This window comes from Zosterops lateralis (genome assembly GCF_965231275.1).
Source record: "Zosterops lateralis genome assembly, chromosome: 4".
Classification (NCBI taxonomy): domain Eukaryota; kingdom Metazoa; phylum Chordata; class Aves; order Passeriformes; family Zosteropidae; genus Zosterops; species Zosterops lateralis.
In genome coordinates this window covers 39,365,121-39,378,256 of record NC_139765.1, presented here as the reverse complement: position 1 = coordinate 39,378,256, position 13,136 = coordinate 39,365,121, and positions in this window count along the sequence as shown.

Here is a 13,136-nt window from a genome sequence, read left to right as displayed (position 1 = left end):
TTTTCCCATTTTCCCCAAAGCAATAGGAAGTATGTCTTCATTTAAGAGATACTCAGTATAAAACTTCGTGTTGCCTTTAATTTTGGTAACTTGGACCTCGTTTGCCTGCGGTTTTGTATAATTTGCTACATTCTTGCCGGCTCTGGGGCAGAGTGCCAGAGGAGTTTTCCTGTAGATGGGTGAACAGCTACTCTCTCAGGCTTGAGGTTGAAGGAGCGTGGTTTGCTGCTGTTACATGTATGAAAAGGAGGTTTGTTTTGCAGGAAGTCTACAACGTTCAGGACAGAACTTCAATTCAGCAGGACTGTATCCTCTCTCTGTCTCATTCAATGAAATGAATGCCCAGCAATGGCCTAGGGCTAAAGTAACATTAAAACTTTGTTTAGGCTACCCATAGGTTTTTTTAAAAAAATATTACTGGTAGTCAATCCCAGTTAAATATTAAGGTAAAATCTCATTTTAATATGTCTTATTATATAAGAGCTTTAAAAGAGTGGTTTTTAACATTTTGGAGTTGAGCTGATGTTTAATCCACATCTACTTTGTCAAATCTGCAAAATCTGTAAAAAGATGCTTGATTTCATAGCTGGCTGTATACATTGGTACAATTTGGCTGCTGAGGAGAGGCCTGCTCCTGAGCAATACTGGACACCAGCACACTGTTCAGATATTTATCAGTGACTGAGAAACATCAGGCCTGAAATTCACCAACGTACTTGGGAAAGGAAAAAGGCTCACTGATTGGTGAGAGCTTTTTAACTTCCTGCTTTTTACACTCCTGCTTTTAGCAATAGGCTTGCAGGTTAAGGGAATTTGGAGAGCAGGACTTAGTCCCTCATATCGCCTTTCATATTAAGACTTTTCTTCCAAGATGTCAGTTTTGCTTCCAGTTAAATAGTTAGTCTTACCTAGATTATGAAAGAAATGGAGTTTGGATTAAAAACTTGGAGGTGTTTGTTTGTGTTATGGGGTTTTTTTCCTCTCAAAATTTTATTTTAGCCTTTCAAAACCCAAATTCCCTGTTTAATGAGAAAACAAAAAAGGGAAAATTATTTTAATAAATGAAAGGCAACTGTGTATATATAGTGAAAATATGTTTTGTTTTGTAAAAGAATTTCACTCTTCTAATTCTGAAGATGCAGCTCTTTGTTTTTCTACTGTTACAATTGGGCAGATGTAAAGAAGCTTTTCTGTTTCATACTAATTTACTCTCTTCCTGCAGTGCTCTCCCTCTGATCACAGTCTCAGCATTCCATTTGACAGCTCAGTTGTTGTAAAGATGATTGGGATGTCAGCTGCAGAGGGTTAAGAACACAAAAGAAAAAACTATCAGCAGGAGCTGATATAATCTTGGATGATGAGAAATCCTACTGTAAGACATAGAGACATCTCGCCAAACAGTGCTAAGCAGCAGGGAGAGGTGTGGGTTCATCTCCAACCAGGTATTACAAAGAATGCAAGAGCTAAATTGTTTACATTCTTACTGTGCTGTAGTAGTTGACAAACTTAGTATAAAGTAGTTTTTAATAATATAAAATTGAAAATATAAATGCCATAAAAAAAAAAAAAAAAAAAAAAAAAAAAAAAAAAAAAGAGCTGTATTCAGACAGTATTAAGATCTTTGCCAAGCGTGTTCCACAGCAGTGATTAACCTTCCTTGAGAGAAAGGAGCTGTTGTTTCTCCCCCGCTCCAGAGATGCTTGGTGAAGGGTGGGTGTGTGTTCCTGAAAGCTGCTCTGCTTTTCTTCAGCTGCATCAATTGATCCAATGAAAACATATCACCTCTCCCTATAGGGCTTGTCTCACTGAAGTTGCTGTTTCTGCTTTCATCCGACTAACGTGGATCATTCTGTCTTCCTTATGTGTATAAAACAACCTGAAAGCTCTAATAGACCTAATGATTCTGTTCTATGGTTCTGTGACCCTGGGGAATGGAACATACTCCATTGCCATGTGTAGCTGCAGTGTCCAGTCAGCAGTAGGGAATCCCATCCAGCCCAAGGGGTCATAGTTACAGTCTGCAGTACAAGGACTAAAGGAGGGGGAAATGTGATCTCTTTTCATTGTTTTACTTGCCACAGCTTCTAATACTTTCCAATTTTAGTCTTTGTCATTTCCCTTTAGTAGGTGCATGAGTAAGCTTCCTTTCCTCTTCCAGTCTGTCCTTTCTGTATAGTTAGTTAGAATTCTGGAACTGAGACAGAAATTGTATCATTGCTCACATAAATACATTGACCTCACCCACTGTTGGTGTTTTTTTACACAGGGGCCCTTGTCTGCCTTCCAATCCAGAAAAGGTTATTTGCTTAAAATACAGGAGTCAGGTTAAGCTGAATTAAGAGGTAATTAGTCAGCTCAGGAGTTGCACGTGCCTTCCCAGCTGCACTTGCTCAGTATCAAACAGGCACAATGTGCTGCCTTTATAATGGATAGGCAGGAACAGACATAGGCAGACTAAACATAAGGTAATTAAAGTAAATTACAGATTGAGAAGCAAGTAGGGGGAACAATCCAAAGGCTGCCTGGAGGATTGGCATTGCAAAGATGTTTTCTGATCTGTTTGTGGCTCCACTAGAACATGAATACAAGCCATTCATTTGAAGGCATGTGGTTATATTCAAGGAGCTCCAAGAAGTCCAGCATGGCTGTGTGGGTAACAGGCACATGCAGGATGCACATGCAGGCTAAGCAGTGTGTCTGAAAAGAGCAGGATTATTTCTAGAACCATAGAGGCTGTGTCTCATCCAGGAAGTACAGGGAGGAGATCTCTGGTTGGAGCAGAGCATAAGAATGTAGTTTTTAATGACCTTGGCACAAAAAACTGTTGTGTTTTACTTTCTTATTAAGCAGAGACTGAGAAGCAAACTTAGTTTGTAAAGAGCTGTGTTCTGAAGCATATAAAATAAAAATGGATACTGAGACCATAGAATAGAGGTGGTTGTCATGAAAGAAAAAAAAAGTAGAAAATGAGACATTGAATTAACAAACAACGGAGAAGAGTAAACAGCACACACATCTAGGCAGGTTTTTAAATATAAGGTCTAAGTTTAGATGCTTAATTCTACAATTAGGCAGCTCAGTAACAGGGCCAGATTTGTTAGTGTGAAGTTCTTCCCTTTCAATTTGATAGAGAATGGCATTGGATCAGCACTTCCAGAAAGAAAGCTGCATAATTGACAAGTTTGACTTTTTTTTTTTCTCCAACTAAATTAAGTATCGTACTCAACCAAGAAACTGAGTCCTTGTTCTGTTTCTTTACTCCACCCACGACGTTTTTAATCTTCCTCACTCTCTGGGGAAAAGAAACCATTTGTGCACTTTATTTTCTAACTAGAGTGACTGAATGGGTTTTGTTTTACAATACACCAAACCTGTGTATTAAAAACTTGGATTAAGATCTTCTTAATCAAGCTTCTGTCTTTGAGCTGAACGGAAAAAGCATCTCCAGCTCATATCATACAGCATCAACTGTTGTGAAATAGATGCTTCTCTCCAGAGAGTCCAAAGCAATATTAAGGTCTGGGATCCAGAGTGGTTTTCTTGTTAAGAGCATCTCTTGTAGTGGTTAGTCAGAAACTGGTTTCCTATTTGTTAATCCAGTTGGAGAGAAGAAACTGACAGTGGTGATCATATGCCCTCCAGGAAATTGATACATTTCTGAAATGTATATGTTCTTGCTTTTCTGACAGTTAAGGTGGTTCTTCTGATCAGGATTAACAATATAACAATGTTTTTCAGTTAGTATCATTCCCCAGAGATGCGGTAGATTTTTTTTCTCAAACAAAGCCTAAGCAAAACTCTTCCAGAAAGCATTTTTCCAGTTCACTAATAGCTTTGTCTCTATTGGGATGGGCATGTAAACCTTCATTCTATACCCTTAAACCTACGTTCTCCAAGAGTTCCAGCTGAGAGCAGTGTGAAGGGACATGTGGGAGATTGGCACTGAGCTGGGATTGCTGAGCACCTGCACCAAGTTGGTTTTATCGAATAGATGCACATTTACAGAACTAGCTGTATTTGGATGTCATTCAAACCTCATCTTGGATGCTGAAAACAGAAATGTAAATTCAGAAACTTTGAGAAATTAGCAGATGTAGTTGAAGACATGCTCCTAGCACACATCATATGAGATGGCAGCATCAGTGGAATGTCATGTTCCTGCTAAAGGCACAAGCCTCACGGACTCAGCTTAGGCTTTTGCTTCTGCCCCTTGATCTGCCTGAACGGGGAAGCTTATCGGGCCCTCTGCTAGGCAGGATAGCCACGACTGACTGTAGAGCCTTCCTGTGCAGGCAGGCAGGCAGGCAGGCAAGTTTCCGTGCTGGGAGAAGCGGGAAGGGCGACACCACACGGCTACAAACAGGATGGAGGGAAGCGGGGCGGGGCGGGAGGCGCCTCTTTCCATAGTCCGGATGGAACCACACGCCCAGACTCAGAAGACAAGTTTTGAAGAAGGAAGTGTCACACATAAACGACACGGTGAGAAAACACTATTTTCGTGTACAGCTACCAGCCTCTCAGACAGAAGCCCCAAAGAGCTTCTTAAGTACTCAACATATTTATGAGCCTTAAAGTGGTCTTGAAGTCTTTGGGAGACTGGCCCTGAGCCTCAGTGGCTGGCTTGCCTCCGGCCTCTGCAACCTTCTGTGTACTGATAGTTCTCTATTCCCCTTGTCACCCGTATAAAGGAGAGATCTTTGGATGTAAAATGTATGTTGATCCTATTTTTCAGTGTGCTTTATTTAGCTGAACCAATCTGTGCTACATCACCTGTTTCTACTTCTATAGTAATTCACTGGGTGTCACACAAATCACTGGGATATTATTTATAAAGGCTGGTTAATTTTCTAATCTGTTACTTGTCCCTAAGCAAGCCAGGATTTAAATACCTTCAAGTTAAGTATTCTCAGTGTTTTCATTGAGTGTGAAGGTAAGATAAGCAAGTCCCCTCATCTTCGGAGTTTCCTTTTAAAAATTAATGTAAATCAGCATATGCAAAGATGTCTGAGGAAATTATTTTATGATGTGATGTCCTTATTGTCTATTGAGATTTAAATTTGTGGTGCTAGGAATGACTGAGATGAAGAAAAACTTACATAAAGACTTTGCTGCAAAAGTGGTTTGGCAGGATTGGATTGTACTAGAAGCCAGAGACACTGGGCTCTAAGGAGGGATTGCTTGAATTGGAAACTGAAAACCAGAATCTAGTAAAAATGGAGAGCTGATATGCATATATAAAACATAGATAAACCTATATAGTTTTCTTAGTTTTACTTCAGCCATCGTTTGTTTTAGTGTTGCATAAAATAACTGTATGGCTGCATGAACCAAAAGGGCTGTCTGTGTGCAGAGGTTGCCAGTGGTGTGTAACAGTACTGCTCCCTAGCTACTTCAGGCTTCTGCTTTTCCAGAGATGATTGTCTTTTTCCTGGCTGTGTCATCAAAGAGGAATGTGTGCCCTGCCGTGGTCTCCCTTGGATACAATCCTTGGAGTATCAGTTTAACATGCCAGACTGAGAACTGAGATGTTTGTAGCGATCCTGTCACCAAGACTGTGGGAAAAACAGAAACTCTCTAACTTCTCTGCATTGTTAGAGAATTAAGGCAGTACTTTATTCTGGCCAGGATGTTATTTCAGCCATGATGTACAATAGAAATTATTTCATACACATGCCCAGGTTGTGCAGTGAAAATCATTCCACCACAAACGGTTTTTCACTGCATCTTTCACATATGTATACAGACTAATCCCAAAGACATTCACGTTCATTGGTCTTAAATTACACAAATCTTAGTATTCTGTTTCCTATTGGTTATTGATCCCTTTGCCTTCGATGCTAATTTGGCCTTCATTCTTCGCTTCTCGTAGCGATCTTTTCCCTGACCAGGGGTCGGGTAATGTTTGTTACTGCTCGCTTGTCTCCTCTGCATCTTGTGGCTACTCCCAGTCTGTAGATTTTAAGCTCATCAGACCCCAGCCGGTGAACAGCAGTCTTTTGAAAAGAAACTTCAATTCCCCTCCCCTTGGGTAAAGGCAAACAATCCCCTGACTAAAGTTACAGTACATATATTAGAAGCTGTATCATTTTCAACAATCTCTCCAACTTAAATTGTGTTGCAAAGGCAGTAAGTTTTGTCACGAAGTCCCAACAACAGTGGAAGGGAGTGATGTCTTATATTTTTAAATCAGCTTTCAGTTTGAAGTACAGAGCAAATGAGTTATAAAACACAACGGCCTGCAAATTACCATCAGAAGTGCCTTCTTTGGTAGTATCAACACAACCCATCTTGCAAACCTTTCGGCTCCTTTGTAACACAGGAAAAGCTGGTTTTGGGTAGCTAAAGTAATTATCAGTGCTAACATGCACTCTTTGCTTCTCCCTGAGTAACACCTGAGGGAAACTTCTAGGAATAGGGTCCCCGGTTCTAACTGGGTTATCAACCCACGTGACTGATACAGGAGATAACATTTAAGATATGGTTAGATGATAAGGAAAAGACCACTGAATGGCTCCCTGCCTTCAGAAGGAGTTATTTCTCCATTTCCATCTCCAGTTCTCTGCTTCTAGCTGTGTGTCCCTGCTGCTTTCTTTATCATATCTTATATGTTCTTGATAAAGCAAGCTGACATACTAGCAGCAAATACAAATAAATATCCTGTTGTTGAATCAGATAAATCTGGTCAAAGAACCAAAGCCACTTCAAAGAAATACTTGGCTAGGAATGCACTGCTCCTGGGCAAGGCCATTGTTTCAACAGGGCATTAGATGAGCTCAGGACACTCTTTGATGGTATTTGATGGGCTCAGCTGCATCACCAAACATCCAAGGAGGCTGAAGGAATCCAACACCACACTTCTTCCAAAAACGTTCTCACCATCAGCTTGCAGGCATAAGTGAGGTGACGAGGAGGAGAATGGAACACCTCTCTCACAGTTGCGTGCACTGAAATCAGCCAAGCTTAATGTAATCTTCCTCCTCAGTAATGCTGCTAAGACAGCTGAAGAAAACCCCATCTTTTCCCTGCCTACCTGTCTGCTGCCATTGCAGTGATGTCCTGCTGTGTAGGTGCTCAGGATTACCTCAGGAAACTGATCTACAGGAAAAAAATTGCATTATTTCTCAGGTGTGCCAAGTCACCTTATCCACTTTATACCATAGGTGCACAAATAACAGAAGGGGCAGCAAGAGGATGGAAGAAATGGCTGGAAACAGATCTCTCTGAAGTTACATGCCACCAACCCCTTTGCAAAGGGAAGCAGTCTTCATCATCTTGCCATTAAACACAACCATTTAGTAAGCTAAACAAGACCCACAACTGCTTTCTTGAGCAGAGCAGATAATGTGGTTGATTAAGGATCAGAGAGAGGGTAAGACAAGCCCAAGTCAATGACTCCCTGCAGCTCTACCTATACCCCATCCAAGAAGAAAGAGGAAATTAGATATTGTGATATCCTCAGCATTGAATGAGTTAAAGATCAGGATTGGCAATTATCTGCCAAAAAGGATAGTCTCTATTCTAACAGACTCACTTCAATAGATATGGAGGAAAATAAGCGTTTTTGAAAATCTTTTTGAAACTGCATTTTAGCATGAAAACCAGATCTGTGCTCTCATATGTCTCACTGCAGTGCATTTCAGGGTATGTTTGTGTGAGGATTGTTTTGCTCATGTGAGCAAACTGCAGCCTGTCCTCTGACAGCAAAGGCATGATGCAGTAATATCTTACAGCCCCACAACAGTGGATTTGGGATTTTTCCCTTGCGCGTAGCACTACATGGTATATTTCTCTCAAGGTGTCCTCCCCTCTGGCCTTGGCTCATAGCTGAACAACATGTTGTTAAGATAAATAAGGTAAGTTAGAAGTCAAAACCCAGCGCCTGCATATCTCTCCAAGTACATAAACAAACGCAGAAGAAATTGCCAAATTATTTTTAAACTACAAATGTGGTTTAAACTAAGATGCCAGGATGGATATTGAAAACCAGCTGAATGGAGGAATACTGAGAAGTCTGTGCACTTGCTTTTTGTGGAGGCAAGAGATAACTGAGATATTAATGTTTCAGTGGAACTGAACAAAGCACAGAATAGTACTTTGTATGGCTTCATCATCTGCAGTCAGAGCTTAGTTTTAGAAAATCGTGATTTTCCAGTGGCATCAGTGTGTTTGTGCAACTTTTATGCATTAATTCCAAGAGCCTTTTTTGGGTGCTGTAGCTGGGAAAAAACCTTTTCTGCAGCAGATGGCGCAACCACCAGGGAACCTGCCCTAACAAAACTCCTGCTGAGGCCAGCGGGGCGGGGTCTCTGAGTCCCAAGGCTTCGAAACTGCAGTGGTGACTGTCAGGCTGGCTAATGGAATCAGGGCAGGTGGCAGAAAAAACAGGTTTAGTGGCACATACAGCCTTCAAAAATCCATGTGCCATTTGCCTTAATACTTCCTCTCTTCAAATACTGCCCTTCTGATAAAGACTCTGGATGTTATCCTGATCTGTACTGCCCACTGGTATTTAGAAAGAGGTTTCAATTTGTAAAGCAGCTGGGGTGGGAGGTTTCCCTTAACTTTACTGTTTCATATTTAGTTTAAAAACCCAAACAAACAAACAAACAAAAAAAAATCCCCAGAAAAAATATTCTGGTAACAAAACTAAGTCATGGACTTGGACAAGAACTGCCTGTTACTTGTTCAAATGTCTCTAGTGCAGATGGCCCTATCACAGTCCCCCTCAGGCTAATGTCACATATTGGAAACTGTTACCAGCTGGCTTTCAGGTGGAGGTTATGAAGAATTAAAACTCTACAATAAAAGAAGAAAAGCAGAATGTGAAATATATGGATATTAAAACACTTGTAAAAAGGAGCAAAGCCTCTTGCTATATGTTTTTTTATTGATCCAATCCTACAAACATTTTCACATGTAACTACCAAAGATCAGGACACATGAGAGTAATTGCTGAATAGATTGTGAGCTCTTTATATGAAACTACTTTTTGTATCTCTAGAGCATGTATGTGTGTGTATATATATATATATATATATATATATATATATAATATACTGTGGAAATATTAACAAAATCTGAAAAGCAGAAATGACATGGAGGAGAGAAGGAGACTGGAATATGCAAGTACTGGGAAGAAAACACTGTTGGAAGCAAAGTGGAGAAAATTAGAGGTGAATGTGAAAAATAAGCTGAAGACACTGCTGGTCATCCCAACCAGTGTCTGGCACCTGAAGTGCAGGATGCCAAAATTCCGCTTCCTTAGTGTTTCTTACTGCAGATGTGAGAATGTAAAACATGTGTGAGAGCTTTTCCTTTGACACAAGGGAAAAACATGACATTTTCCATTGATTTATCTAACTGTCATGTTCCAGGGCCCTGGAACCCAGCTTGGAACAAGCAGATAAACCATCACTGTTGTTGCAGTGGAACTGCACTGCATCTCTCTGGGTTATAAAACTCCTCCCAGGGACACCCAGTTCTATACCAGTTCTCTGCTAGGTGCTGTGTGAGGTTACTATTCCCTTGCTCCACAGACAACTGTTTCTGTTTCAGTTCCTTGAATGAATGTGCTCCTTACTTACATGCCGTTGTTTCATGTTTGTGTTTAAACAGGTACTAACTCACAGTCAGGCAACTGGGCACTGTAAAAAACTCCTCTCACTTGGCAACAAGTTATTGCATACCAGCTCCTGGGTGATGAGGTGACTTGTGATTAGGATCCACATGAATCAAGAGAGGGCATATGGGCAAAAGAAAAAAGACAGACTGGGTAAGCAATGTGATTTTTCAGGATGACTTAGCAAGATAAATGAGTTTATTTCAGGAGGTATATGGATCTATGCCTCATTTGGGGGGACATTTAATCTCAAGGAAACTCTTCACAGCAACTCTACTTCCAAAATGGGCTTCAGAATATACATTCAAGGTTGAAAACTTACCCCTGTTTGTGATGGCAATGAACTCTTGGAGGGAAACTGCTCAAATAAGCTTTGAGGGTTTCAGGTCAAGGCTACATCAGACACCAATGCCTCTAATAAATTCTTCAAACTACTTGTCTAGCTACTTGCACTGTTGTTTAACTGCGTGTGCTACAACTGAATGCTAAAAGTTGTACTGAAGAAGCTGTGCTCTCCAACACAGAGAGCCAGCAGAAAGGTGACTTTGTAATTCATCAGTAAATCAATTGTATTAGGAAAGGAAGAGGGCTGAGGCTTTTTTCAGGAATGGATGGTTCATCCTGTGTCAAGTAAAATCATACACCAGTCAGTAAGACTGCATCATCCAAACATTAAATTGTGGAGTGGACTACAAGAAGGTCTGCAAGGAAGGTTGTTATAGATCCTGTGATCCAAAGTAAAGCATGTATTTTTTGTATAATAGGCAGCTAGAAAGTGAGTATGGAGCATGCAGAGGAGGTGTGGGCAACTGAGTCAGCAAGACTGGGACAATTCTGGGAGATAAATGATCAGGTACACAGAATGGGTCTGAGTTAAGAAGCTGGTTGTGTAATAAAATCCCTTCTGGTTTTGTTGTTAAAAAAAAAAAAAAAAAGTTCAAGTTCAGTTCAGACGGACACTTAAAATAATTTTTTGTCTTTTCTTCCTCTAACCTAGACTGCAGCCTGACTTGAATAGTACTTCAGGCCTGACCTCATCATCAGCTGTAGTTCCCTCCATGCATAGCATTCCAAACAGACTGGATTTGGATTGCATGCTGTGTTTGCTCTCAGCTTCTCCTGGATCTAGATTGTCCTGAATACATTTCAGTTTCAGAGTGAAAGATATCTCAGTGTTTCACATGAGTCCTATTAGCCTGTGCGTGCTCCACACACCCTTCTGGGCCACTCCCTTGAACAGAAATGTTTTTTTGTGCTGGACTGAACAGCACATTTGAATGACAAATGAGCACTGAATTAAAAGAACAATTCTAAACTGAATTGGCATCATCCTAGTTTGATTAAATAAGGCAGATGAGCATGATTATACTGGGACTTTTCTAATCTAATTACATACAGTCAAGTATTTCTAGGAAAGGAGAGATCACTGGATTGTTTGATTTTCACAGTTTGATAAAGAAGGATACAGTCACAACCTAGTCACATACTTCACCCTTGCTTCACTCAGTGATGTGCTTAACAAAAGCTATTTGAAAGTAAGAGGAGTCTTTTCCTGAGATTCCTCCTTTTTAGTTCTTTAGAAGTTTCCTTCAAAGGTGAATACTAACCAGAAAACTAGAGGGGAAAGAAACACCCGACCCTTTCCTTCTGTGTTAAATATTGAGCAGAATTTCAAAATAATTTGTTTATATTTTTGCCAGTTGGCTTCCCTTCAGAAGACATACACTATTGTTTTGTTTAATTGTGCTTGTGGCTGACTGCGCTGCTACTAAACAGGAATGAGATTTGTGCAGACAGAATACCAATGTCTCCCAGATGGTGAAGAAATAAATACACCAAGTAAATTAAAGCAGGAGAGCTGCCGTTTTCTGATGTGGGGTTATTCCACCTCCAGGTGGTTTTGAAGCAGCTGTAGTTAATGTGCTTGAGTGCAGACACACTTGAACTGAGTGCCTGTGGGAGGGAGGCAAGAGCTCATGAACAGCTGCTAGAAAAGCTTTTTTTTTTTTTTTGAGACCCTCTTTTCCAGTACACCTGAAGTAATTTTACATTTTTCAAAATAAACATCTGAAGTTATGGAAATGTAGGAAACTCGTATCCAAAGCATTCACATGGTGTGATTCTTGGAGGTGTCTTGTGCAGGGCCAGGAGTTGGACTTTGATGATCCTTTTGAGTTTCCTTCCAAATCAGAATACTCTGTGATTCTGTGATAAGACACCACAGCCCAGGGTGTGCACCCAGGTGAAGCTGTAGAATGCCCGCTGTGCCACCCAGCCTGTAGAGTAACTGGGGTGGTTGGGAAGGGTAGTGCAGCCCTGGGAAGCTCAAACATAGCTCCTGCACACCAGGAAAACACAAGCTGGACAGCAAGGAGAGTTTAGTGCTCCTTGTTAAACCGCTGCAATAGCAATAAACCACTGCAAATGGTTTTTGGGTTCCCAGTGCTGCTATGAGCCGTGCTCTTGGTTCCTGCCTGTCTGTTCAAAATTGCTCCCAGGAAGACTGCAACTGCTCTTCACTTAGTAGAACTTGAGTGTCATTTCTAGTAAGAATTTGTGGTGGAGATGCTGACAGACCTCTCCACTGGGATAGGTGTTAGATTATAAAATATAATTTCCCTGAATCAAATATGCTATTACTGGCATGAGGATTTCTTATCACTGTGCTTTTTCTTACACAGAAGAGTGTCAAGAAAACAACAAAATTCTTTTTCCTGTATTTGCACAGAATTGTACTGACCCACTGTCTGGCACGTGGGGTCACAGCTGCAGCAAGCAGCCCTGACAGAAAGCCACACTAAACAACACATGCCCCAGCTGCATTTCAGCATCTTTGTTCCTTTGTCCTTTCACCTTGATATGCCTGACAATCTGCAGCACACAACAGATCCCAGCTTTATGTCACAGTAATAGAGATGCAGTCTAAGGCTTCAGAAAGCATACATCAGCACAGTGCAAAGCCCAGGAGGGTTGCTTTGAATTTATTTCTATTTTGTCTGGGAGCAGTTCATAGACATTACAAGATTATTCTATCTGATTAGGAGCAAATGGCTTGGAGATGAGATCTGACAAACCCTGGCCACCTATGCCTCTGATCAGCGTCTGGCAAGGAGCATATTGAGTATGTGCTGGATGCTGAATAGGCAGCTGCCAGGAAAGGGTAGGTACGGCATGTTGGGGAAAAAAATTACAGTGAGGAACAAAAATCAGAAATTGAAATGTTTTAATGGTCCATCCATTCACTTGAGTTGGGCACTCCTGCAGCACAGAGGCCCACCTTTCTTCTGGCACACGTGCCCTGTAGGTAGACCCAGGAAATAATTTAGCTTATAACCATTGAAGAGTGAAATGTCTACAGTTAGAATCTGAATTTACATTAAAAAGGGTCTCATACAATGTTAGTTAACCACAATGTAAAGTGAGGATCTCCAGTTAAGGCAGCTGGGCCTTAACTGCTCCAGACATTTTCTGTAGCATTATAAGTAAAATACACAGGTGTAGTGACATGTCCTTTTCT